Source organism: Gopherus evgoodei, chromosome 14 (genome assembly GCF_007399415.2).
Source record: "Gopherus evgoodei ecotype Sinaloan lineage chromosome 14, rGopEvg1_v1.p, whole genome shotgun sequence".
Lineage (NCBI taxonomy): Eukaryota > Metazoa > Chordata > Testudines > Testudinidae > Gopherus > Gopherus evgoodei.
In genome coordinates, this window is record NC_044335.1 from 9,075,544 (window position 1) to 9,102,886 (window position 27,343).

Below are 27,343 nucleotides of genomic sequence, written 5' to 3' on the forward strand. Positions count from 1 at the left end.
CTTATATCATGAAGCATGAGGTTTAATTCCCATCCAAAATTTGATTAATCACTAATTAGGATTTTTCTGGGTATTTTTGCTCTCCATATACATGTCCAGTCCCTCTTTGAATCTTGCTTGTCTCTGTTCCCACTGAAGTCAATAGGAGATTTTTCTTTAGCTTGTGTGGTTGCAGGCCTGTAGTAATCAAAAAAACCTTCTTTTGTCAGTGGTAGGGCTTTTACCTCTGATTGAAAGTTGTAAACCTCTCTGTTCTGTGGCTTTTCCAACTTACTGACAAGTTGGAATACAAAGCCAGGCAATCAGATTGCAAGATGGCCTATTATTAAGTCACTAGCAAGCTACAGAAATGAAATTCTAGCTAGCTTGTTTATAAAACAAAGCCTTTTAGGTAAGCTAGTCTTGCACTGGGTGGGAGTGGGGGAGGCGGGCAACACCTAAATGATGTCCAGAGCCTCATGTAGACACTCTGCAATAAAGTCAGTTTCATCTTGGCTAAGGCACTATCTTAAGTGCTCCCATTATCTAGTTTCTAGGTGCCAGTGCATCTATTCTAATCAGAATTCTGGAAAATAATGAGCTAGTCACCAGGGAGTTATGGGCAAGTACCATTCTTCTGTGATCAAAATTCAGCCACTGAAATGACCATGTCTATAGCAATAATTTACTGTATCACAAATAATGTCTTTGGAATGGTGCAATGTCAGAAGATCAGTGTCTTCTGCTCTTAAAATAGAGGCTTGGCTTTGCTTCAGCATTTATGTAACAGCAGAAACAAATCATGACCCTGTGATAATGCTCTATTTCATGGACATTATCTCAAATTAAATGTAGCTTGTGCAAGGTAGAAGTACAGCTCAAGGCTGTGAAAGTATGTATGCATACTTTGGAATTTTCTGAGGAAAGCAGTAACTAACTAGACTAAGATAGCAAAGGCAAGATCCTTAACAGACTAAGCTGGTAAAACTCAGAAAAGGATCAGTCATGTAGAACAGGCTAAGAAATTTCTACTTAGACCCAGCTTGAATTACTGACTCATCCACAGCATTGGGGTGGGTGGGTTATTGACAAAATTGAAAATGTAGTCTTCAAGGATAATGAGATCTCAGCACTCATAACAATGAGTCAAAAGGAGGAACTATTGAATGGGTGAAGTCAGCTGGGTGTTTTCTGATGCAGAAACCTCTTGAAGACTGGAGATGATTCCTGGGAGTTTGAATCTAAGTAGCACTCTTGCAGGAAGCGCTGCAGATGAAATATTGAAGATGACTTTGAGTCTTTGAGGAGATTCATTAACTTCTATGATGTACAGTTTTGCAAACCAAAGCAATTTCTACTCCACTTCTTGACATTTCATTTAGAAATCTCTGAAGCTGAGAACTTTGGAGCCAGGTCTTGATTCCCAGAAATTTTGCCCTCTCAGAGAATTGATGAAATTCCATTGGGATAAACTAGATGTAAGTAACCAGGTAGTGGCTAGGTATCTTCCAACCATTCCTTTGGAACTGGATAATTCAAGATGAGCTCACTGAAGTGGAGCTAAGGTGATTATACTTTTGTGCAACAATAAGCATGTAACTACAGTGTGTGTAGCTTGCACTGTGACAGGTTGTAACTTTGTGTTCACTGACTTGCACTTCTAAATTTCTAAGTTGTCTGCAGAGGTAGCTGCCACTGAGTGATGAGGCAAAAAGCTGATGCAACGGGCTGCAGGGACCCCGCTCTGTGCTTTCTCATGGAGACTTCACATATTCTATTTCCCTGACTCTGAAATGGAAGCCATTTTGGACTCAAAGTATGGGATTGTTCTTGGTGCATGGACAAGCGTGATAGGAACTGTTCTGAGAAGGACATTCAGACCATTTAGTTAAAAATACAGGCTTTTAAATGTCTGTATTGATGCCTTTGGCTCCAAGGAAGCAATTGAACAATGAAGACTGTTTAAATTATACAATCTGCCTTATAAAATTTCTGCAAAGTCATCTTTACTCACAAGTCTGTTTGTGGACCTTGCTTGCCTGCTCGTCAAGAGTTCTCCTGTATGTCCTAGAACTTCTCTGGGAACAAACAGAGTGGTATGCTCTGTCCTATGCTCATGGCACAAATCCTGCCATCCCTAGCAGGATTGGTTCACATATTCCAGTGTGAGGGGAAGAAGGGAACCAGGTCTAGAAAGCTGATACATGGGGCTGCATACCCTGGGCACCGTGTAGAAGATGTGCTCCACTGGGGTTCCATCTAAAGTAGCATGTAGCTGAGTTCTTAGGAGAAGGTTTTTGGCATAGTCAATGGAAACAAAGTAACCTCATGTAAGTGGGTACTGATCCCAAGGGAACTCCTCTGTGCACCATTTTCTCAGTCGGGAAGCCGGTTGAAGCCTCAGTTCTTTTCACTATGATTTATAGCAGGGGTAGGCAACCTATCACATGCGTGCCAAAGGCAGCACGTGAGCTGATTTTCAGTGGCACTCACACTGCCTGGGTCCTGGCCACCGGTCCGGGGGGCTCTGCATTTTAATTTAATTTTAAATGAAGCTTCTTAAACATTTCAAAAACCTTATTTACTTTACATACAATAATAGTTTAGTTATATATTATAGACCCATAGAAAGAGACCTTCTAAAAATGTTAAAATGGCACGCAAAACCTTAAATTAGAGTGAATAAATGAAGACTCACCACACCACTTCTGAAAGGTTGTCAACCCCTGATTTATAGGCTGGAATTGTTCTGTCAGGGCAAGAGTTGGGTTTAGAACTCAGGACATTAAGGCTTCTTCTGCTGAGCTCAGCTCTCTGGATCTTCCTGCCTATAACCCCTTATTCAAACTTCTGAATCATTAATATCAGACATGCTAACATGGGCTCCATTATCAAGGATGTGTCCAGCCATGCAGGCTTTGATTGCAGATTAAGATAAACAAGAAAGAAAGAGAAAACAAAACCCCAGAATGATAAAACGTTCCATCTGCAGACGAGGAATGGCTGTGACAGCTGGCTTCAGCCTGGATTGTTTTATCTGAACACCGAATGGGCTTGATTTTGTTGTTTCAAAACAAACTCCTGAAGTTATTCTCACGTTGTTCTTTCTTTGGTAGGTTGAATATGTAGCCAAGCCTGTGATGATAATTATAGGGGAAAAGACATCTCCGGGTATGGCTAACTTGATCCAGGCAGAGTTAAAAAGGGGCGGGTGTGGGGGGAACAGAGAGAGAGAAAAAAAGAATGAGATAGAAGGAGGAAAATAGAGAGAGGAAAAAAGATAAATGTCTAGACCCTAACTGACACATTAGAAGGAACTAATAAGTGTGGCAAAATAGAATGAAAACTGTTCCCTGCACTTGCTCAAATAAGGGAGGATTTTAGACTGCTACTGAGTGAGGACTTGCTCTTAGACATATGCTGTGATTTCATTTGATATCATCAAATCAGTCGCAGAAAGGGAATTTTGACATCAATTACTGTAGTTCTGTTTTTAACTTGCATTCACAGCAGCCCACATTTTAGAGAAATATATATTGGACTTGCCAGATGTTATATAAAGTAGAAAATTAAATGCAAGGTGCGTTGAATGACTCTCTTTCTACTTCAGAGAAAAAGTTGCCTAACCTACCTGTAGGCCTACTTTAACAAAATCCTGACATTTCAAAGAAAACAGCTTTTTTTAAAATAAAAGAATCCATTTTGGTGGAAAACCATTTTTGGCAGAAAAAAACGTTGCCAGAAAACTTTTGACCAGCAATAACCCTTATATGGGCTATTCTCTGGAATTAACCACTAGCACTTTCTGTCTTCATTGCTCAGCTACATCAGTTTTCATGTACAATTGTGAGTAAATGAGCAAATGAGGCATGCAACTGTCCCCTGATTGCATTAAAATAACCTCACAATGTATATGGTATGTGGGAGACAGTTATTATATCATTCCCTGTAATTAGCATAGGAAATAAAGACCTGACATCAAAGGGAGTTTTTCTGTTTGAATTCCATGGGCTTTGGAATTGGTTCAAAGTGCAGGGTCTGATGTGTGGTCACCATTGGTAAATGCTGTCTTTAATGTCTGGCTGTGTGAGTGCATATCCACAGTCCTCTGATTCTTCTTTCTGAAGTAGCACCATCACTACTTCTGGGGGAATCCTGCGCCACTGCGCAATGCAGAATTTTGCAGAAATTAACATGCACGCAGAATTTCCTTTCCTCCACAGAAATGGGCTGCAGTGTTGCAGGCCACCACTAGGGGCTTCTGGACCCATCAGAACCCAGCTCGCATATAGAAGACACTTCCGGGGAGAGGAGTGGGAGCTAGAGGGTTCCTGGCAGCTGCAGTTCCCAGCATGCCCTGAGGGAAGGAGACGGTGGCATGCAGGAAACTCCATGCAAGCCTAGGACCAAGCATCAAAGTGTTCCTTCCTCTGGATCCCTGGGCTCGGTGTGGGAGGGGGAAGAGGGTGTTTGGGATGTTGGGGTGCGAACACAGCTGGGCTCTGGGGAGGAGGGGTGTGGCTATCTGGGCAAGGGGGGGCCCTGTGGCTGGATCTAGGGGAGGGGGTGCTGGTATCTGGCCCAGGAGGGCCACGCATCTGGGGGCAGAGGGTTTGGGTGTACTGGCTGGGGAGTGCACCATGGCTGAGCTATGCAGAGGAGGGGTTTTCAGGTGTCTGGCCCCACAGCTGGGCTCTGGGGACGGCAGAAGAGGGCAGGGAAACAGGAACTGGATTGTCATAGAGGTTTCTTTAACTCTCTACTCCTGGGGGAATTTTTGTGTGTGGCTGTATTGTTATAGACATACTTGCTGACAGGTATCTTGAAATAAATTACCAAAATAATTGACACTGGCATGATTACGTAGTGTTGTTTTGATAATTAAAATTTGGAGAATTTTGCAGAATTTTTAGTGCTAAATGCCCCCAGGAGTACCTCAGTCTATCTTAGGTACTTATATGACCCCCATCATTGTGTGTGAGCATCCCATAATCTTTAATGCATTTATCCTCAACACCCCTGTGTAGGGGATAGTGCTATTATCCCCATTTTACAGATTGCCTATCTGTGACTCAGGCCCCTTATTCGCCCAAGGTCACAAGGGAAATTGGTGGCAGGACCCACTTCTCTCAAGTCCCAGGCTAGTGCAGTAACCATTGGCCCATCCTGCCTTATGCCAAGAAAGGTTGTTTTCTATGTAATCAAATACTAAAGCTGATTCAAAACAAGCTGGGAGGGATGGACCCAGTGAGAAACAGAGCTGCTGAATTCTATGTTAGTGAAGGAGCGAGTGTAGCATGCCCTCGGGGGGCCCTGGAAATAATGACCAACAATATTCAAGCCGTGCAGTAACAAAGGAGAAGTGTTGGTAGCCTGCCTGCTGCCTCCTCCTTCCCTCCCCAAAACAAATTCACCAGCATGTCTCCTGGACGATGCAACCACACGGTGTTATTACACAATTTTTAAGCTCAACTTCGCACATTTGGAGGTCTGCTGCTGCATAAGGGTTTTACAAGAGTACCTCCTGGTAGCCTGATGGGAGCTATGCGTGTATAAATTCCCTGTGTACTGAATGGAGAATAAAGCTGATATAATATAATTAATATGTGATATCCTCTTTGACCTCCCTGGAAAGCAATCTCATCCCTCTCAGGGGAGATCTGATTAGAGGTTTACATGAGAGGATAGCAATTTCATCTGCACCTCCCTCCAATGTGAAGCCAGAGCACTATCCATTACTCAGCAGGTACCCCAGTCTAGCCAGCTGCCTCTGTTTTTGGCTTGGCTTCAGTTTCATGAAATGAAATACAATGCAGGACAGAATGTCTCTGAGGCAGATAGTAAGTCAGATTTGCAGGCTGAAGCAAAGTGTCATCTGAATCAGATTTTTTAGTAAATGTAACCTCCACACACATTTACATTACTACCGAGGTTCTGATTCTTCCCCTGGATGTTTAATAGTGGAGGTGTCTAAAAAGGGGAGTTTCTGGCATTATTGGCAGTTAAAAGGGCAGGTATTGATGCATTTACTGCTTAGATAGTAAATGTAATTTATGGCAAACCAATTTATTGCATTTGTCTGAGACTCTCAGTTGCCAAGGATTTGACTGAAAATTGATGGTATTATTTATTTTAGATACACCAGGGATCAGCAACCTTTGGCACACGGCTCGCCAGGTTAAGCCCCCTGGCGGGCTGGGCCAGTTTGTTTTCCTGCCGCGTTCGCAGGTTCGGCCTATCGCGCCTCCCACTGGCCACGGTTCGCTGCTCCAGGCCAATGGGGGTGGCCGGAAGGGCGGCCAGCACATCCCTCATCCCGTGCCGCTTCCTGCCGCACCTATTGGCCTGGAGCGGCGAACCGTGGCCACTGGGAGCCACAATCAGCTGAACCTGTGGACGCAGCAAGTAAACAAACCAGCCCGGCCCACCAGGGGCTTTTCCTAGCAAGCCGCATGCCAAAGGTTGCTGATCCCTGAGATACACTGAGGTCTGCATTCCATTGAGGTGACTAGATGAATGCTGACTCTGGGGGTGGGGATGGGGGTGCAGGCAGTGGAGTGACTGCCAGAGGCAAGTATCTGATTTCTGTACACCACATTTCTGAAGGGGCGTGGTGGTGCAGATGCCCAATGGATAGAGCTAAAAAACCCTTGCACTCCTCATGTTTGTGCACATAGGCATTTGCATATGCAAAATGGGTAACTGTGCATGCAGATTGGTAAGGGACTATCTGATGGCGGTAAGTGTGTAGGCATATATAGATTTTGTCCGCATTTCTGTGAGTGCGTCCATTGCACCCACATCTGATATTAGCCCATAGTGTCTTGCCTGGCTAACACGCTAAGTATACTGACAAAACTACATTTTTTAAATGCTGTCATTGCCTCTGAACTAGTGTGGATTTGTTGAATGCATCTAAGGTGACCAGACAGTATGAAAAATCAGGAAATGGGGTGAGGGTAATAGGCACCTATATAAGACGAAGCCCCAAATATCGGGACTGTCCCTATACAATTGGGACATCTGGTCACCCTAAAGACATCCAGCTCTGGGGCTGAACATATCTCCATTAGTGAATCCTGGACAGCTGTTGCCAAAGAAATGAAGAATAGAAAGAGCTATTTAATGGGTGACTATTTAATTGGCTTGGGTAGAAAGCAGGGCTAAGTCTGAGTGACCAAGCTCAGATCTAGGCTTTGCTCATAATTCTGCAATCAACTCTAGTCAGGCAGCTACTAGATTCCCCGCTGAAGTCAGTTGGGTCTCAATATGAGTACAAGGCACTGGCTAGATGGAACTCGGTGTAGGGTCAGTGTTTTCTGGACATTTGATTGGAGATTGAGGTCCAGTTTGGCCATCAAGGGAAGACTTTCAGAAGTGACTAATGATGCTCAGCAAGTGTTGAATAACCAATCTCTGAGAATCAGGCCCCCTCAAGGTGTTTCAAGTTGGGCATCCCAGAATGGAGGCACCCAGAATCACTAGTCGCCTGTAAAAACCTTGGCCTGTCCAGATGTAAGCTAGCCAGGATATTTGGGCCTGGATGTGAATTTCCCTTAACTAAGGGGGTGTTGAGATGCAGGATTTCAAATAGGACTCCTCTTTACTAAGTACAACATTTCCAGACGTCCTCAAACTTTTTGGATTTATTTTGATTACTTTCTATTCTTCCCTTAGAGCCAAGCTTGATTTCTGTAAACATGGAGTCCTAACCTGAATTTATCCTGCAAGCACAAGAAGTATAGATCAGAAAAAAGAAAAGTTAGAAAAGACAGCTTTATTTTTATTTATTTATTTTAGCTGATGGCAAGTGGTAAGCATGTTTTATTTATGCAGTCAGAGATCTGCCAGTGTTACGGGTTTTTTCCAACTGATGCATAAGCTACAATGACAGCTTACACCGAACCGGCTGTGTGCTAGTCTTATTTACCCTAGACAGAAGGCTTTTAAAGATTGACAGGGAAATATTCTGCACACTGAACTGCTGCTGTCTTAATGGAGTGCAACTCTTTTCTTTTATTAATAGTTATTATTAAAAATGTGATTTTTTAAAAAATCCCAGTGGTGGAGGTTGGTTTTCTAGATAAAAAAATAAATAAAAATCCTTAAGAATATTATTAAATACTACCCCATGGATGTCCTGCTTTCCACTAACCAGCTGTGCATGGATGTGTACACATTATCAGATAATTTTAATAATGGATGGTGCATTCCTTCTCCCCGCCCAATCCTTAATGGAAACAAGTCAGATTTTGCAGGGTCGAGCGTGCTGCATAGTGAGAGTAGTCCCATAAATTTGCAGTGCTCTGCTTGCTCATTCTCTACTTGTAATTGCTAAAAGTATTTGTTCTGTGAAGCTTGGATATCATGTGCATCCCACAGAAAACTCTTTTTGAGATTCTATCTTTGATGTATGCTTCAAAGGCAGCTCATGACACAGCCCAAACACTTATCAGGTACTGGTGCTCACATTACAACACTTCCCATTAATCCTCTATGGCACTGTTAAGATGCAGAAATTGACTAGTCATCCTATTTCTAAATTTGGTAGGAAACTGCTTTGGCAAAATTATTGCTAATGAGGGTTTTTAGCAGCGTGCAGTATGGAAAGTAATCAGGATTCATGTTTTTCAAGGAAACAGCCGAAAAAAAATAGAATAAAGATGTGACTGAGCCTTTGTTAAGTAATTAAGGAATTCGGTTTTGCTTAAAGGCCCTAAGGCTGTGCTTCTGTGTCTGATCTGGAGTTTTGGTATATAGGTAAACAATTTGCAATTCTTGGCATCTGAATTATAGTGTATAAAAAGGGAGCCATGAATGTTTGTTTGTTTTCTGCCACTGAACCAGAGGATCGGTATCATAACGTTCAGGTTTTGTCATAGATTCGCTCTTACGACACTTTATTTAAGGAAATAATTGAAGTTCAGCTATTGCAGAGAATTCCAAATTAATCAGAGCTTGTGTTCCTTCCTTCAGAGAGGGTCTAGCCAGTGTGTTTAAACAGCGGGGCTTGATACACAAAACATTAATATGCTCCTTATGTACCTTGACTGTATGCTTAAAACCTAGAGATTTGCATACTAAATTTATACTCCTGGAGCCTGCACACCTCCATCTGTAATTAAGCAATGCCCTGGGTTTCTGTTCTGTAGGATATGTGGATATGTGCACATTGTAATGTGCAGGAGATAATTTTGTACTGAATTTTCCTGTTTGTTTAACTGAGTATGAAATTAACTTTGTGGGTAAGTGTACTGCCATGATAAAATCCACATACTCTATTGTATTATAGCTATTTGTGTATGTTAACAAAAAGCTGCAATTGCTTAACTAGCAGCAATGGCCAAGACTGCTTTCCCCCTGAATTCTGCAAGAAAGGTGCAGCCATCTGGGTTACAATTATGTACCTCTTTCTCCTCTTGTGACTAGCCCACCAGAATGGGGCTGTGCCTTGAACTCATTTGAACACCTGAGCTGGTGCAGAATGTGTCTGCCCTCTGATTGCTTCAGGCAGACAGTGTATTATACTGGTGCTTTGAGATCAGCATTAGTTTCCGGTTGCTGGCTTTAGACTTTTGGTCAGCAAAGTCGTAGATGCGTTCAGAGACAGCTACTGAGAGACTTTCCTCTTTTTGCATGTGATACCCCCCAGTCAGGGGAGGTGCTTGAGCAAACAATCCCTTAGTTTTAAAAGTGGGGAGGGGAATAGCAGCGGGGCATTCTCTTTGAGGGAATCCATGGGTCCAGAACTTACATCTCCCTTTTGCCTGATAGAGTCTGAATTTGTTGCTCTTTGTGGTGTGCTGCAATGCTTGTCTGTTCCCTTGGATGTCACCAGTCACCAATGGGAACGTGGCTCGCTCAAGCCAATAAACTTCATGCCACAGCCTTGGGCAATATGGACATGTTAAAATACGTACTTCGATGTGTTCAGTATACATATGGTGTGTGCTTTGTCCAGACTTTAGCTGGTCACCTTGGAGTGGCTTAGAGGATAGAATGATGCTGCCATATACTGGGGTATGGGAGGATGTTTGTATTTAGAGTTGCAAGGTCTCCTGTCCCTTGATTTCTGGGGTAGTGGCCAGGAGAAGAGAAGATAGGAAAGGATTCAGCTCAACTCCTGAAACTGCAGCCACACAGGCAGTGAGATAATTTCAAATATTTTTGGGTGGGGCAGGGAGGGTAAGATGGGTCAGCAAATAGAACATTATATGCCTTATTATAGCCTGTGCAGTCGGGGCAGGCGGCTGCGCTCCTTGTTCAATAAGAAATTATGGCCCTGCATGGATCCCCATTGACTTCCATTAGAAGGTGATGATAATAGGTGGGTAGGTATACAATATCCCAGACATCCTGCCTAGACTGGGAAAATTACATGTGTTTAGGAAATGTGGTAGTGGTGCACATGCTACTTAACCACACAACAAACAAACACATTTTTACACAACAGGATCTGTCTAGGTGCCCAGTGGTGTTTAAAAATGTGTTAAGTAACACCTGTTTACCAACATTTGCTAAACACGTCTCATTTTCTTAGTCCAGACTGAGACATAGTATCTTAAGAGAGGCTATAGAAGTGCACCAACTTCACAGGCCTGCCAAAAATCTAATGTGAATTAGCAAGAGTTTTGTGGTTATTAAACGAAAACTTTGAATGGGAAGTAAATTCTGCAGTGGCTGCTAAATTGAATATCAGCAAAAAAAAGGGGAAAAGCAACATGTTCCATTCCTATTATCTTGAAATCCATCTTCCTTCTGCGTGATGGCATGGTGCATAATCCTTGGTATGATTCCTGAATTGCTAATATTTGTAGTGACAGGATTTCTAGTTGGGAATTCTTTCTCTCCCTCTCCTGCCTTTTGAAAATATTGTTTCAGACAAGTTTAAACATTCACAGGTGGTGTCTGGGGTACAATTTGCCATTCATTGCAGCAAACCAGCTTCTAAGCCAAAGATTTCAAGAATTTATTTGAATGCCGAGTCACTTTTTGTGCATGTGGTAAATAGTGCTTTCTTTGTTGACGTTTAAATAAGTTGTCTTCTTTTGCATGCTGTACGTACAGCTGCAGGGGATTAGGGTTGCTGACAAAGGAGGCTGGACATCTTACTGTAGAATACTGAGACTTAAGATGATACCTACAAATGACAGGGAAGTGGCAAGTGCACATACTCAGATTCCCAGTTAGCAGAAGTGCATACTATGAATAATCATGCCAGTTGTTTCTAATGAATCTGGTCTGTAGCTAGACATGGAAATAAAATGTAAATGCAAGAAAACAGAGGGCACTAAACTTTGTAACACCCAGCATTGTATTGGTGCCTTGCCAGAAGCCCAAAGATGGCACTCAATATGTGTTTAATATCAAAGCTAGGTTCATACAACATAACGAGTTTAGACCGATCCTGGTCCATACATGATGGGCCTGGTTCTCATCTACACTGAAGCCCTTTTACATCTTCTGGCCCCATAATGGGGCCTTAAAGTGGGTGTAACTTATTCCCACTTGAAGGCTGCTTTATGCTGCCAGAGTGCTGTAAAGGACCTTAACGTACATGTCCAATGGGTCCATTGCACCTGATCGATCTCTTACTGACATTGGTGTAACTTGAGAATAACTTCATGAGAACGAGAGTCCAGTTGGGCCCAATCTTGGTTTGTTCTTTGATCTTCCTAGGTAAGCTTGTTGTAGGACTTCTCCAGCAACAAATACCTGAAGTGAATTGGCTTAGGGCCCACAGCGATTCCCAGAGGAGGGTGGCCACGGCTCTCATCACCCTGGGCCTATCTGCTGATGCACTGTGGGCTCCCGCACGGCGCTCTACACAGATTACAATGGGAGCGACCAGCATTGTGCTGCTCGACTGAAGATATTCTAACCTTTCTGAATAGGCTACTTCAGTCCCCGGTACCCCAGTGCTCTTGGTAGATGGGCACCCAGTACTATAGAGCCTTTATGCAGGATTGTGGCGTTATGCTGGTGCCTGAGTTGCAGATGATTTGTGTCCCTGGAAACTCCAGTAGGCATTGGGCCAGAGGATAGGCATTAGGTGTCTGCAGGGGCTCCAGGGAGAGCAGCCATAGAACCATTCTTGAAGAGGGTGCAGAATCTGTTTAGCATCATGGTCCTGTCCCTTTGCCAGGGACAAGCTGGGCCAGATGCATTAGCCCACGGAGGCCTTGGGTTCCCTGGGTGTAAGGATCACCATTGTGCCTGTTCCCGGGGGTGTGGGGGGGTACAGAAGGAGGCTCCCCTGTGCCCTGTATAGCAGCTAGGCAGAATCAGGCCCTTAAGGATACCGCAGATGGCAAGACTAATGTGAGAAAGTTTCATCCACAGAGCCTGGGTTGCTAACATTCCTGTTGACTTAAAGTCCATTCAGTGGGGCATTGAAAGCCCATGTTCAGGTTATGCTCCTCATTTCAGCTAAGCAGGGGATTCCCCCTCCAGTCTGTTGGGGCAGTGACTTCACTGGCTAACATTCCCACAAGTTCAAATCCCAGCCTGAAGCACTGACATCTCCATAAAGTATAATTACAGCCATAAGCCAAGTGGTGTTGGAAACAAAGTCCCAAGTCATGGGAATTAAATCAGGGACCTCAAAATTAAACTTCAGTGTAACATAGTAGTCAGTTGAAGCTGCAGATTTGTTAATTCCAGGATTTCATACAGGCTCCTTCAGAACTCTGCTGGGGTATGGGACCTTTCGCGCTCTCTCTCTACTTGATAGAAGCTTTTCAACTGCAAATGGAACTGTCCCTTTTATACTGACACTTGATCAGTATCATTTTGGAGCTAGTTTGGGGATTGACAATCCACTCCGTCTGCTGCTGAGCCGTTTCTCTTTGGAGTTCAGTTCTGCTCTTTATCGTACAGCAGAGTTGGCTGGACTTGCTGTGCTTTAGCTGATATCTCAGTTGCTTCCTGTGAGCTTGCTTTCTCTTGTACTTGCAGCGTTAGGGAAGAAAGTGAAGCAGAGAGGACCTTTATGAGCTTTGTAAGATTAGTAAGAAGGTAAACATCACAACGATGCCATTTCTCTTTAGCGAAGTGTTATTTAGAAGTTAGGCCAAAGGCCTTCCTTTAGAATGAAGTGGCACTGCCTTTAGATGAGCAGATGCAAAAATAAATTCAGTGGAGGAGGTTGGGGCGCAGCATGTAGTGCTCTCTTCTAGACAGAAAATAAAACCAAGATATCGCCACCTGCAGTGGTCAAACTAGGAGGAAGAAGTATGGTCATTGGTGAGCTTTAGTGAGCCTAAACTTTTTGGGTCAGGGAATTTGTCTTTGTATTTGTCATTTTCTTCTAGGGATGACAAGAAGAAATTCTGATCAGTTAAGCATTAAGATTTTTAAAGTTGCTCAGCACTGCAAGGCCTAAGGTATGGATCCTCAAAGGTATTTAGGCACCAAACCCTCATTGACTTCAGTGGAATTTAGGAAGCTAAATAGCTTTGAGGATCTGGGCCTAAGTGACTTAGACTAGTAACTCCCATTTTCAAAAGGAGCCTAAGTCACTTTTGAAAATGGGACGTGGTGTTCTAAGTCACCTAGGCCTTGTAACACTGACTGGAGTGATACCTAAGTACCTCTTATAAATCTGAGCCTTATAGACTAGTACATCTCACCACTGCCATTACCACCATTAGCCGGTCTCTGTGTAACAGAAACGTTCACTGAAGCAGAAGGCCATCCTCAATGCAGGCAACTACCCTAGTCCTCACCATGTCCCTATCAGGCCTGGTCTACACTATGTGTTTATACCAATTTTAGCAGTGTTAAACTGCACCCGTCCACACAACGAGGCCCTTTATATCGATATAAAGGGCTCTTTAAACCGGTTTCTGTACTCCTCCCCAACGAGAGGAGTAACACTGAAATCGGTATTACCATATCGGATTAGGGTTAGTGTGGCCGCAAATCGACAGTATTGGCCTCCGGGTGGTATCCCACAGTGCACCACTGTAACTGCTCTGGAAAGCAATCTGAACTTGGATGCACTGGCCAGGTAGACAGGAAGAGCCCCACAAACTTTTGAATTTCATTTCCTGTTTGCCCAGCGTGGAGCTCTGATTAGCACAGGTGGCGATGTAGTCCCAAATCCAAAAAGAGCTCCAGCGTGGATCGTACAGGAGATACTGGATCTGATCGCCGTATGGGGAGACAAATTTGTTCTATCAGAGCTCCGTTACAGAAGACAAAATGCCAAAGCGTTTGAAAAAAATCTCCAGGCTATGATACAGAGTCCACATCATAGTGCTGTGTGACAAGCGTAACAGAAAGCCAAAGAATCAAATGGACGCTCGTGGAGGCAGGGAGTGGGTACTGAGGACTCCAGCTATCCCACAGTCCCCGCAGTCTCCGAAAAGTATTTGCATTCTTGGCTGATCTCCCAATGCCTGTAGGGTCAAACACATTGTCCAGGGTGGTTCAGGGTATATCTCGTCAATTTACTTCTCCTCCCCTCCCATGAAAGAAAAGGGGAAAAAATAGTTTCTTGACTTTTTTCAGTGTCACCATATGTCTACTGCATGCTGCTGGTAGATACGGTGCTGGGGCACTGAACAGCAGCATCCTCTCCCCTCCCTTCCCCGGTGGCAGATGGTACAGTGCAGTAGGACTGGTAGCCATCCTCATCATCAGCCCGGGGGCGCCTGGGTAAAAATAGGAATGACTCCCAGTTATTCCCTGCAGATGGCACAGAACGGCTGGTAATTGTCCTCATCATAGCAACTGGGGGCTGAACTCCATCAGCTCCCCCCTCATGTCTAAAGAAAAGATTCTGTACTGCCAGGACTATCATAGCAGTGGGATGCTGGGCTCCTCTCCCCCACACCATTTAATGTCCTATCATAGCAGCTGGAGGCTGCCTCCCCCTCATTTTATCTCACTAGAAAGTCAGAGTTTCTTATTTCTGCATTCTTTATTACTTCATCACACAAATGGGGGGACCCTGCAATGGTAGCCCAGAAGGGGAGGAGGGAAGCAACAGGTGGGGTTGTTGCAGGGGCACCCCCCGTGAATGGCATGCAGCTCATCATTTCTGCAGGATCTGACACGGAGCGGCTGTGCTCTCTGGTTCTCTGATACGCTGCTTCTCTAGTACACTTGCCCCAGATTCTAGGCAGGACTGACTCTATTTTTAGATACAACATAAAGGAGGGAATGACCCGGGGGGTCATTTCCATTTTTCTCTTTGCGCCCCCGGCGACCTCAGCGAAGGTCAGTCAGGAGCACCCATGACAGCAGCAGACAGTACAGAACGACTAATAACTGTCATCTCATCGCCAATTTACAATGGCACAGCAGACGGTACAGAACGACTGATAACTGTCATCTCATCGCCAATTTACAATGGCACAGCAGACAGTACAGAACAGCTGGTAACCATCTCTGCTACCTTGCAAAGGCAAATGAATGCTGCTGTGTAGCGCTGCAGTACCACCTCTGTCAGCGGCATCCAGTACACATACGGTGACAGTGACAAAAGGCAAAACAGGCTCCATGGTTGCCATGCTATGGCGTCTGCCAGTGCAATCCAGGGAAAAGGGCGTGAAATGATTGTCTGCCATTGCTTTCACGGAGGAAGGAATGAGTGATGACATTTACCCAGAATTACCCGCGACACTGTTTTTGCGCCATCATGCATTGGGATCTCAACCCAGAATTCCAATGGATGGGGGCGACTGCGAGAACTATGGGATAGCTATGGGATAGTTACCCACAATGCAATGCTCCAGAAATCGACGCTAGCCTCAGTATATGGATGCACATCACCAAATTATTGTGCTTTGTGTGGCCATGTGCACTCGACTTTATACAATCTGTTTTACAAAACTGGTTTATGTAAAATCGGAATAATCCTGTAGTGTAGACATACCCTCATACCTAACAAGTACTAATCCCTTACCTGGATATACTCCCTTTCTTTGAGGCACTCAGATTGCTTCACAAAAATGGGTAAGTACCATTATCCTTATTTTAGTGATGAGGGTACTCACCTACATAGAGATTAGGGCTCAGATTTTCAGAATTACAAGTGCTGGTTGGGAAGAAATGCATACCTAATCTTGCATGCATGGTTATTGTGACTGCATGTATAAATAGCAGCAAAGAGCCAGCTTTTCAGAAATAGGGGTTGTCAAGGTTCCTCCCCCACTCTGAACTTTAGGGTACAGATATGAGGACCTGCATAAACACTTCTAAACTTAACTATCAGCTTACATCTGGGTTCGCTGACACCATCCAGATTCCTCAGTCTGGAACACCCCCTTTCCTCCCAAAATCTTCCCCTCCCTGGGTAGCCATGAGAGACTTTTTCACCAAGTTCCTGGTGAACACCGATCCAATCCCTTGGATCTTAACACAAGAAGAATTTAACCATCCCCCCTCCTTTCCCCCACCAATTCCTGGTGAGTCCAGATCCAATCCGCTTTGATCTTAAAACAAGGAAAAATCAATCAGATTCTTAAAAAGAAAGCTTTTAATTAAAGAAAGAAAGGTGAAAATCATCTCTGTAAAATCAGGATGGAAAATACTTTACAGGGTAATCAGATTCATATAGCCCAGAGGAACCCCCTCTAGCCTTAGGTTCAAAGTTACAGCAAACAGAGGTAGAATCCTCTCAGCAAAAAGGAACATTTACAAGTTGAGAAAACAAAAATAAAACTAACAAGCCTTGCCTGGCTGTTACTTACAAGTTTGAAATATGAGAGACTGGTTCAGAAAGATTTGGAGAGCCTGGATTGATGTCTGGTCCCTCTTAATCCCAAGAGCGAACAGCCCCCAAAACAAAGAGCACAAAGAAAAGACTTCCCCCCACCAAGATCTGAAAGTATCTTGTCCCCTTATTGGTCCTTTGGGTCAGGTGTCAGCCAGGTTTCCTGAGCTTCTTAACCCTTTACAGGTAAAAGGATTTTGGTGTCTCTGGCCATGAGGGCTTTTATAGTATTGTACACAGGAGGACTGTTCCCTTCCCTTTATAGTTATGACAGAGGTGTGCACATGCATTTGTGCACCTAATTTGTGCTTGCCTTCACTGGAGTTACACTGCAGTAAATAGCGTCTAGATAACTGATGAGGTAAAGGTCTAACAGGACATTTTTGTTTGCAGTTCCAGTGGTAATAGATGTGGAAATTAGGTGCATTCTGAAAATACACTCCTAGACCTTAACTGTTCGTTTGTGTGTGCAGTGCCTATGTTTTTCTGCATGCAATTATGTGAACATGGTTCTGAAAAGCTGGACCAAACAACTGGTACAAGGTTACCATGTAAGTCAGCATCTGTGTTAATAGATTCCCATCTGCTATGACCCTTTCTCCCCTGCTGTACCAACTAGACCAGGGGTCCCCAACACGGCGCCTGCGAGGGCATCTAAATATGCCCACGTCCTGGCCGGTGGTCGAGCATCAGCCGAAATGCCGCCGAAATTCGACGGCATTTCAGCGATGATGCCCCTCGATGATGCCACTTGCCGCAGACAAGCGAAGTCATCGAGAGATTTCGCAGCCGAAATGCCACTGAAATTCGGCGGCATTTCGGCAGATGCTCGACTGCCGCCATGGTTGAGGACCACTGAACTAGACCACGATTGCTTCCTTAAGAAAGGGCTAAGAAATCAGGGGAGGTGGAAGATGACCAAAGAGAGAGAAATATTGGGCCAGGAGTGGGGGGCAGGGGAGAATAAAGAGAAGGCAATAAGTCATGTGACAAGAAAAATCTGGTGGTAGGGGCTATAGAACTTTGTGCACAGATATTAGAAATGAAAATCCATAAGCAACACTGCTACTTCCCCCCCCCCGACACAGATACACACAGCAATGCCAGGCAGAAAATAAATAAATAAGAAGAAAGTGACAGAGTAATTACTTGTACCTCAGTGTAGTATGTACAGATTCAACCTCTCAACAGCAGCCGTGTGAATAATACGTCCCCCTGGTACACTAGCAGCCCGAGAAACACAGAGCTGCTGATTTGATTCCTTGCCTAGGACAAAAAACAAAAAAGAGAGAGAGACTTTGTATTGTTTCTTAATAATATGGAATCAGCTTGGACTGTCTGGGCTGGGAGGGGGTGAGCGTGAATATCTGCGTAGGAGGAGGCGAGAGTAGCTTGGCATGTAGTTCTGACGGCTGCAGAATTGTGGTTCAATTCCCCTTACTAACCTCTCCAGTCAAGAGTCAGAATTGTGGCGATCGTGAAGTTTTCAACATGGCAGGCTGGTTTTATGCTCTTAAAAAGCAATAGTTCCCTAGTGCCCTTGTATAGTGGAAATTAAAGCATGTGTGGTGTGGAATACTTACATTCCGCCTTTTCGGACAGGTCTCAAAGCGACTGGTGTGATGGTATGTTACCCTTAGAGGAAGGCGAATGTGGGCAGAAGTGGTGGGTAGTAGTCCTGGGAAGGAAGGCTGTCTGGTGAAAAGTGAGGGGCCAGGGGATGACTTTGAGTGTGTGCTGGACAAGGGAAAGACAGGGAGAAATTAGCCCTCTCGGTTTTCTTAAAATAACTGAATAGAGAGAAGAGGGAATATTGGTGGCAATAATTTCAGAGCAATGTTTTTGTTTAAAGCCATAACTGAAGGATCCCCCCTCTATATCTCCATATCTTTAAGCCTATTGCTTATCAGTCTGTGACTGACTTATTGTGATACACAACAGAAATGAAATGCATTTACCTTAAAGCCTTCTTGGCAGGCTCTGCGTAAGAGCAATTGGAGAATTGTGTTCAGTGTACCCCCACTGCTAGCTAACGCTTAGCTTTTTAGTCTGAGTACAGTTAAAAAGGAGCAGTGTTTTCTGGCCTGGGAGGGTGCCCAAAAGACCAGCACGACACAGTCGAGTGCATGTCACCATGAACTCGAGAAGCTGGAGTTTGGTGCCAGGTGGCCTCACTGGCTTGGCTGGAAATGGAAATCTTAGACTTGGGGATTTAGGATCTTCTTTATTTCATTTAAAAAGACATGAATAAATTCTTCCTCCTAGCTCCCCCTAGGGTCTCAGCAAAGTAAAGGAAGTCAGTGAAGTTCTGGGGAGCTGGCACATGTTCCTGGACCTGTCTGCATTTTAAAGAAAGGTAGAGCAGCAGCATTTGCTTCTCACTATCTGGCAACACACAACCTGGAGGGGAAAGAGAGCTTTGTATGGGATAAGGTGCTGTACTCGAAGTGCAGGGGATTTCTACTGAACTTCACCAGATATTAGGCATTCTTAATAGGGTTCAAGAAACTGCTGAAGGGAGGAACATAAAGAGAATTTGGAGGCTCAGTCTAGTTCCCAGCAAATCATCCAACACTGCAGCACCTCTGCAGAGACAAGCAGGACCGCGTGTGTGTTTGGGGCGGGATGGAGGCAGCCTGAAGGTGCAGCGTTGGGGAAGCTTGTCCAGCTGCTGTTCATGTTGCACCTGTTCTGTGCACAAACAACAGGCTTCAGTTTGCTAGACTGCCAATCTGCCACATTTTACCAGCACAAAATTCACATGTTTTTTAATAAGTAACCCTCTGCTAGTTGGAGTGTGGAGCCCAGAGGGCATCCTGGGATTTGTTAACCTTGAGGATTCATTCTACAGCATTACCAGGTTAATCTGCACCAGAGCTCTGTGGTTTCCCACCAGATGTTGGTTGTTTCCTCCCAGGGAATACATCTCCCCTCACCCATACAGTTCTTGGGCTGTGGCCATCATCCTTCCAGTTAATCTTGAGCTCATCAATACACAGGAGTCACGCTCTAGTGACATAACACTCTTTCTCCTCTTCAGGAGCTGAGTGTGCCATCTATAAAACTCCTAGTCCTTGCTGGGTCTGGGACTGGGACTAAGATCAGGACAGAAAATCAAACCTGGGTCTCCTACATGATGGTGCAGTGCGCAAGTTGTTAGGCCATTGGGTTGGGTCTTAGATCTGGTTTAGAGCTTGCCAATATTGTAAACTATTCAAGGGCATAGACTTGACACTTACTGAAGTGTCACACAAGCACAGCAGCTTCTCCTCCCCCCTCAGGAGAGTGATGAAATCTGAAGCACCGTCCCCTTGCAATTGATTGGCGTTTATCAGCTCTCTTGCATCCTAAGCAGTTCTGTAAGCCCAGGGCCAATTTTGCATCTCTGATATTGATGAAAACTCCAACTCAATCAGCTTTAAGCAAAAAGGAAGAGAGCCTTATACACTTGGGAAGGAGATTAAGGTTAAATGAGAGGCTGCACTTGAATAAAGGAGACTTGGCAAGTTTACAGTTTGCTGCAGGGGCTATCGTAATAACCTAATTTGATTAAAGGACCTTTTAAAAAGTTAGCTTTATGGCTTGACTGCCTTTACATGTTGCAAACAAGTTAGGAATATTCATTGTGTTCCCTCCATTGCCGAAAGTGTGGCTAACAACTATCAAGTGCTGTCAGTTTTTGGCCGTGTGTATGTTCTCTCTGTGTGCTGCACGAACTCTGGCCAGATAGCCAGTACAGCAGACTCCGCTCGAACTGCCTAAGAAGACCACAGATTCAGTTCAGCGGCTAACGCGCTCAGCGAGGTTTAGTGCCGATAAAGCATGGCACTGACTCCCTGAATCAAGGTCTACAGTTACTCTAGCACACGTATGCCAGTGACAGTGGAGCAGCTCAGTGAACGGCAGGACTTTCCACTCCCTCTTGGCCAAAGACACCACTTCTGTGACCCCTCTTTTATGCACTAGGTCCCATTGCCATTCAATGAGACTTTAGGAGCCCAAGTCTTATTTTCAAAAGTTACATTAGGTACTTGAGGCCCTAAGTCAGTTAGGTGCATTTGAAAATTTACTCCACGCTGACCAGGCATTAAACTTGTTTTTTGGGAAGATCACCTTCCATGTGTGTCTGTGCAGATTCACAAGAGTGCGCTGCGAAGGTGTTACCACCTGTTGTGTGCTTTTTAAAAATTGTGCAAGGGTCAACACTGGCACCTGTAAAAAACCATGTGTGTAGATTTCAGGTTGGATCTTTGCTTCAGGCACTTCCCCTTCAGTGCTGTGTTCCACTGACTCAATGCCAGACCTGCAATATGCAGGCTGCCTGAAGGATACGAGGGAAAAATAGAATGTGCAGTAAAGACCAATACCATAACTACCCATAGGAATAAAGCTACGTGTGGTAATAACCATGTGACTAATCTAGCTTCAGTGGCCAATGGACATCTCAGTTTTTGGGTACATGGAGATCACATTCCCATGTCATCACACCAAACCTTCACTGCACAATTTGTGAGGATAAATGATTTGATTGATTCTTCTGATAGGAAAATCCTTTCTCCTTGAGAAGGGTGAGGGACGTGATATCAGTGAGAGTGCCTGGTTACAGGGCTGGTGTTTCCTGGTATAATGCACTCTTCCTAAAACTCATCGCCTTACACCTTCATTTCCGAACAAGACTGAAAAATTGCAGGGCCAGCTGCTCTTGTCCTTTACACCATTGCACCAGATTCAAAGCTAGGAAAACTGAGCAATTTGTGTAAAATTTGTACTGCTAGTGCCTTATGACTTGCAAGTTGCTTAGCTATGGAAGCAATGAGAGCGTGATGCATCTTATGTGCTAATTAGAATGCTCTTTCTGGAGCATCAGGTACATTGTGGGAGCCGAGGGAACCCTCCAGCAAAATCAAGGACATGCCAAAACAACTGGTCCGTTATCTGAAGTGAACTCCTCTGCTTGCTGCTGATTTAATTTGGGAAATAACGAGGCCAACAAAAGCACTTAAGCCAAAAATGGCCACACACAGATTCCCAGGAAAGTGGAGAATACAGAACAATGCTGTAGATATAGACAGTGTCTGATGGAAATGCTGGTGGTAAATACAATAATCTTTGAGGCTGCATGTGGAGCTCCTGATGGCTGGATACCGCTGAAAAGAAGTGGCATCTCTCCTTGCCTCATTGACTCCCCAGCTCTTTTCAAATCTCATCTGAAAATATATCTTTTTTCTCTCTGGCCCCATTCGTTTCTCTTCCCCACTTTCCTATTTAATTGTATTATTTAACTTTGTGTGAGTGTTGTTTGAAAGAGCACAAGAAAATTCTATTGCATGGTGTGTAACTCTCAGAATATTGAATGAGTCGTTTGTCAAAGGGGGATACATGGACGTGACAGCCTGTTCAAATGAGTTAATGTGCAAACAAGTGCCTTGTTTGTGCCCATAGTTTCTGTGCATAATTAGGGGTGAAATTTCACCTTCCATGCAGGGCCATGGCACTACTTAAGTCCTCAATAGTGTTTAATGGAAGTTAAGTGGTGCATAGGTCTGTGCTGATCCTCTGATTGGGAGTGAATTTCACCCTTAAAGTATAGTTTATGTAAACCAGTCGTTCCCAAACTTGTTCCGCTGCTTGTTCAGGGAAAGCCCCTGGCGGGCCGGGCAAGTTTGTTTTTCTGCCGTGTCCGCAGGTTTGGCCGATTGCGGCTTCCAGTGGCCACGGTTCACTGCTCCAGGCCAGTGGGAGCTGCTGGAAGTGGCGCAGGCTGAGGGACGTACTGGCTGCTGCTTCCCATACCCCCATTGGTCTGGGATGGTGAACCGCGGCCAGTGGGAGCCATGATTGGCTGAACCTGCAGATGCGTCACGTAAACAAATCAGCCCGGCCCGCCAGGGGCTTTCCCTGCACAAGCAGCAGAACAAGTGTGGGAACCACTGATCTAAACCTATATTTCAAACAAAGCAATCATTTTCTGAGTCGCCCGGAGGGACTTTCTAATGTCTCAGACAGGGCTTCAACTTGGATCATCACAGGAGGTGTTTGTGGAACTGACTAGTTAGCTCTTCTGAGTTTCTATGAACTATTGGGTTATATCATAAGTATGATTGTCTATTATTCCGGTAACTGACCTTGTCATGATAGTACCAAGAGAATAGTGGCCCTCATCAAATTGGAGAAAGGAGAGGCTGAAAAGACCCAATTTTCAGCAGCTCTCTCTCAAATGCCACTGCAAAATTTGAAGGCACACCCTGAAAGCTCATCAACTCCTGTGTGTATAAACCCATATTGAGTTGTAGGGCATGTAAGTTATCTGATCTATGTGTACAAATGACTATTTGCATATGCAAATGGAAATTGGTTTTAGGCATAAACAGGGGCAGTGCATAATGTGAGCATGCACAGGTCAAATGCCTTGATAATCACTGGCCTTGCTAATCATCCCCTTAACAATCCAGGATTATTTCCTACGTTGTATTTTGCAGTACCTCTTTCAAACAAACTTTAAGTTGCACAGAGAGATGGGCTTCCATAACTTCCCCATGTGTCTTTAAGGTTCAGTTTTAGCCTGAAAAACGACTATGTGAAAATGGCAACAGCTTAGACTTGCACCTTGTGTACTCAGAATCTCATCTTGATGTAGTGACCAAAAAAAGTTTTTGGTACTGTTACCTTTCAGTGCTAGCCACAGAGTGTTTACACAAACACATCCCGATATCAAGTGCTACTAGAACATCCCGATATCAAGAATGGTACGAAAAACATTCCCCAAGGATAACAGGAACATGCTGACTCCTCCTGAAAGATAATGTCAGGATGACAGTATGCAACAGAGATGTTTTAATCGAACCAACACGTACAAGATGAAGGGTGATAACTAGCAACATCAGGGAGCAGTAACTAAGTAACTACGTCAAAAGGGAAGTACTAACTTGTTTGCCTTAGGATATAAAGATGTATCTCAGAAGGAATCTCTTTGGCCATCCTAGGACCAGTGGAAAGTCCCACCACTGACTGAGCTGTGTCCATTGTCCTGGGCATACATGTCTTAATATCCTTGTAGAATTCTGCCAGGTGTTATTAAAAAAAAAAGTTGGAGATATACCTATCTCTTAGAACTGGAAGGAACCTGGAAAGGTCATTGAGTCCAGCCCCCTGCCTTCACTAGCAGGACCAAGTACTGATTTTTGCCCCAAATCCCTAAGTGGCCCCCTCAAGGATTGAATTTACAACCCTTGGCTTAGCAGGCCAATGCTCAAACCACTGAGCTATCCCTCCCCCCAGCTTTATTTTGTTGACAATAAACCTGGCCGGGTGCCTTCACTGAAAACGGAGTCTGTGGATTTATTGGGCAGTTTAATTGAGATCTGCTATCTCCACTATCTGCTCAGAAATGGGACAGCACCTCAATGAACCCACACACAACCAACAGCTGACCACATAGCCAATGCTGCAGAGAGAGAGGAAAGTGTGTTCCATTTTTTCTTATGCATCATCAGCAAGATTGTTTACCAAGTTCTAACCAGTCAATGAGTTTGCACAGGCATTACTAAGAGTCTAATTCATTAGAATTTATTGTTTATATTGTGGGACAGCCCCCAAAGCCCCAGGACTCCAGTTTGCTAGGTGCTGTACAAGCACAGAACAAAACGATGGTTCCTGATCCAAATAACTTACAGTCTAAGTTAGAAATGAAGTCTGTGGAATCGTTCTGATGGGTGGTGCTATATTGTAAGAGAAGAACCCAGCTGGACTCTGAGCCCCAGCTGAGTTTGCAGGGCTGGCAATGAGAAAAATGATATTTTCACTTGCACAGGAATCGATTTTGATATTGAAACCATCTAGAGGCAAAGTGGCAGGGAACTCCCCAATGTCATTTGTATAGACTCACTTTCCAGCGTTGAAACACACTTTAATGCCTCTGTTTCTCAGGTCTAACCTCATTTCCCACCCTTTTCACTCAGCAATGCTTCAGTGGACACTGAAGGAAATGGTGAGGACACTAGTAATTTTGTTATGAGCCAGCAGCTCAGAACTTCCTTCAACAACCTTGACAACCTGGAAACACTAAGTGAAGAGGGCTCTGACAATCAAAATGTTAATGCAGACACAAATGATAATATAACTGGATACCCTCAGAGTCTTTCAAGATATGTCCCATTGGCAAGTGCTGTCCCATGTCTGAAAAGAAATGTTCCTACATAAAAAAGCATGACAGACTGAATCAACATCTTCAGCAGTGACAAAATACAAATGGAACGCGGGAGAGGACAGTGGGAGGGCATGTGTACATGTGTGAGTGAGTGTGAATGTGTGTGTGGTTTGAAAACAAGTAATTCAAGCAGCAAATAAGAGAATTGTCTTATGGACAAGGGAGTCATTCGACTGCACATCAGATCAGCTCCCACTCTGCTCTGAAGGAGCTGAGGCGCTGTTCTCAATACCTGAATGGTTGTTTTTAATGTTACATAGGAAGGAATTATTACAAGCTTTTGAGAAGTGCACCAAAGACTAACAAAGGGATGGAAGGCCTTGTGATGCTGCACAGGTATTCCACGGGGGCACAAATCCTTCACCGTAGGTCACAGGGCAAAGGCCAAGACCAGCCTTCGAGAAGCCACTACTTCCTCTCTGTGTGGGCTGATGGATGAATGGGCAAATAGAGGCATAGCTTTGGCTTCCCCTTGCCTTCCCCCACAATGTGCTGAATAGCACCGCTGAGCTAATACAGAGGAAGAAGTAATCTGCTCCTGGTATAGACTAGCAACCTGTTTCTTTCCCCACCTCCTGGAGCAACACAGGGGACAATGGAAAAAATAGGGATTGAGCCACAGCTGGTTCCCTGCTTTGCTCCTGGGGTACAGATGTGATAGTCACTTCCCAAATTGGCATTAAAAAAGCAAGTCACCAGTGACAAAAGTTTGCAAGTGGTATCTATGGAAAGCAAATCTTTTATTTGTTTTGCATCTGCAATGTTCTGCTGGTCTTTTTCCTGCCTGTGGCTCTCTCACTCTGGGGTCGGGGGAGGAGGTGGGAAAGGGGAAACTAACAAGTGCTTGAATAGTGGAAATTGTCTGCAGGGCATGCAAAGGCTTCAGCAAGTGGGATACTTGCACCATACTGAGCAGAGAGAGAGAGATATGCATGATCAGGGAAAAGCCCCACAAGTCAAAATCTGATACCGCACATGATCATGGAATAAGGCCATAAAAGAATTATTTTCAATCCCGCCAGTACAGCAATTTTCTGGAGGGTAGACATGACTTCGATATCTTTCAAATGGCAATAAGGAGCTGGGTGTTATGGGACTGTTTTAATTTGTTTTTCTGGGAGAGGGTTTGAGCTTTAACCTGTCCCATGACTTCCTGAATTCTGTATTACTAAACTTTCCGCTCTCCCTCCTGATCATTTTTCTTTTCTTTTCTTCAGCAGATGCTTTCTTTCATCCTGCATGGTGCAGGCACCAAAGAGTCTTCCGATCTTTCATTTATTGCTGACTTTGGCCAGCGTTGAACCTATAACCCACAAGTCAAAGGCTCTGTTTGCATCCTATTACTAATGTCCAGTAATCCTTTGCTCTGATACTCTAGTCTTATTTTGTACTGATGAAATTGTCCATAAAGAGACTATTATACAAAAAAGGTTTGAAGACAGAACAAAAATAATTGGAAAATAGTCACACCGTGTCATATTTCCTGAAGTTTTCATCCCATTTTCTGGCAAATTATCTGGACAGAATTCAAGGTGGTTTCCTTAACTGCCTTTCTGTTTACAACTGCAGTGCCAAGAGATCATTAATTCATTAGCAGTTTTCCTAAAATGGAGATCGGTTGCTATTACTGAAGTAAAGAGATCAAATCCGTCGCTTTGTGTTGTCAGGCTGGATTATCTGCTAGAACACATCCATGGTAAATTCTCAGTTTGTAGTCTCCCTCTCTATGTAGGACTTTTGATAAATTGAAGGCACGCTGAGGAGAAAAAGAGTAGCAAAAGCAACAAGCTACTTATTAATATTACTGCAACACATTTGAGGGCAGAATAAATATTCTGTGGAGTAGAAGTACTTCTAATCCAAGGTGACCTTCAGTTTAGCGCAAGGGGATGACTTCTACTAGAGTCCAGTGCATAAGCCTTGTTTTTTCTCTCCCTTTTTGTGGTTAAGACAGACCCCTAACATAAAAGCAATTGGTGTGTGTACCAGTTCAATCACTTTGCTGTTAAATGATCTACATGTGCTTTCCCAGCACATACACGAAAACCAGAGGCGGTAAAATTTAAATGAGTTCATAGCCTTGTGTAGCTCTCACTTTATGTATCATGTTGTGGTTGCAAGATAATGAAGAGTCATTTTCAAACTCACTCAGTGGAATGATCTCAGCTGATATCTCCCTTCTGAAGCCCTTGTTTATAGAAGCACATGTAAAAGAAATCTAAGCATAATGTGTCTTTCTGGGAAGTTTTTCTGCAGCTAGCACAAACATACACAGGCTGTTTATTTTAAGGCCTGGGCAAAGAACTAATTATTCGGACCTAAACTTAAATGTGTTTCCTCAAAGATGGATTTGTGACTCTTGCCAGCTTTCCTGAGAGGATTGCAACCTCATTTTGTTCGCGGTGAACTTCTGCTGAGGTGTAAAATAACAGCAA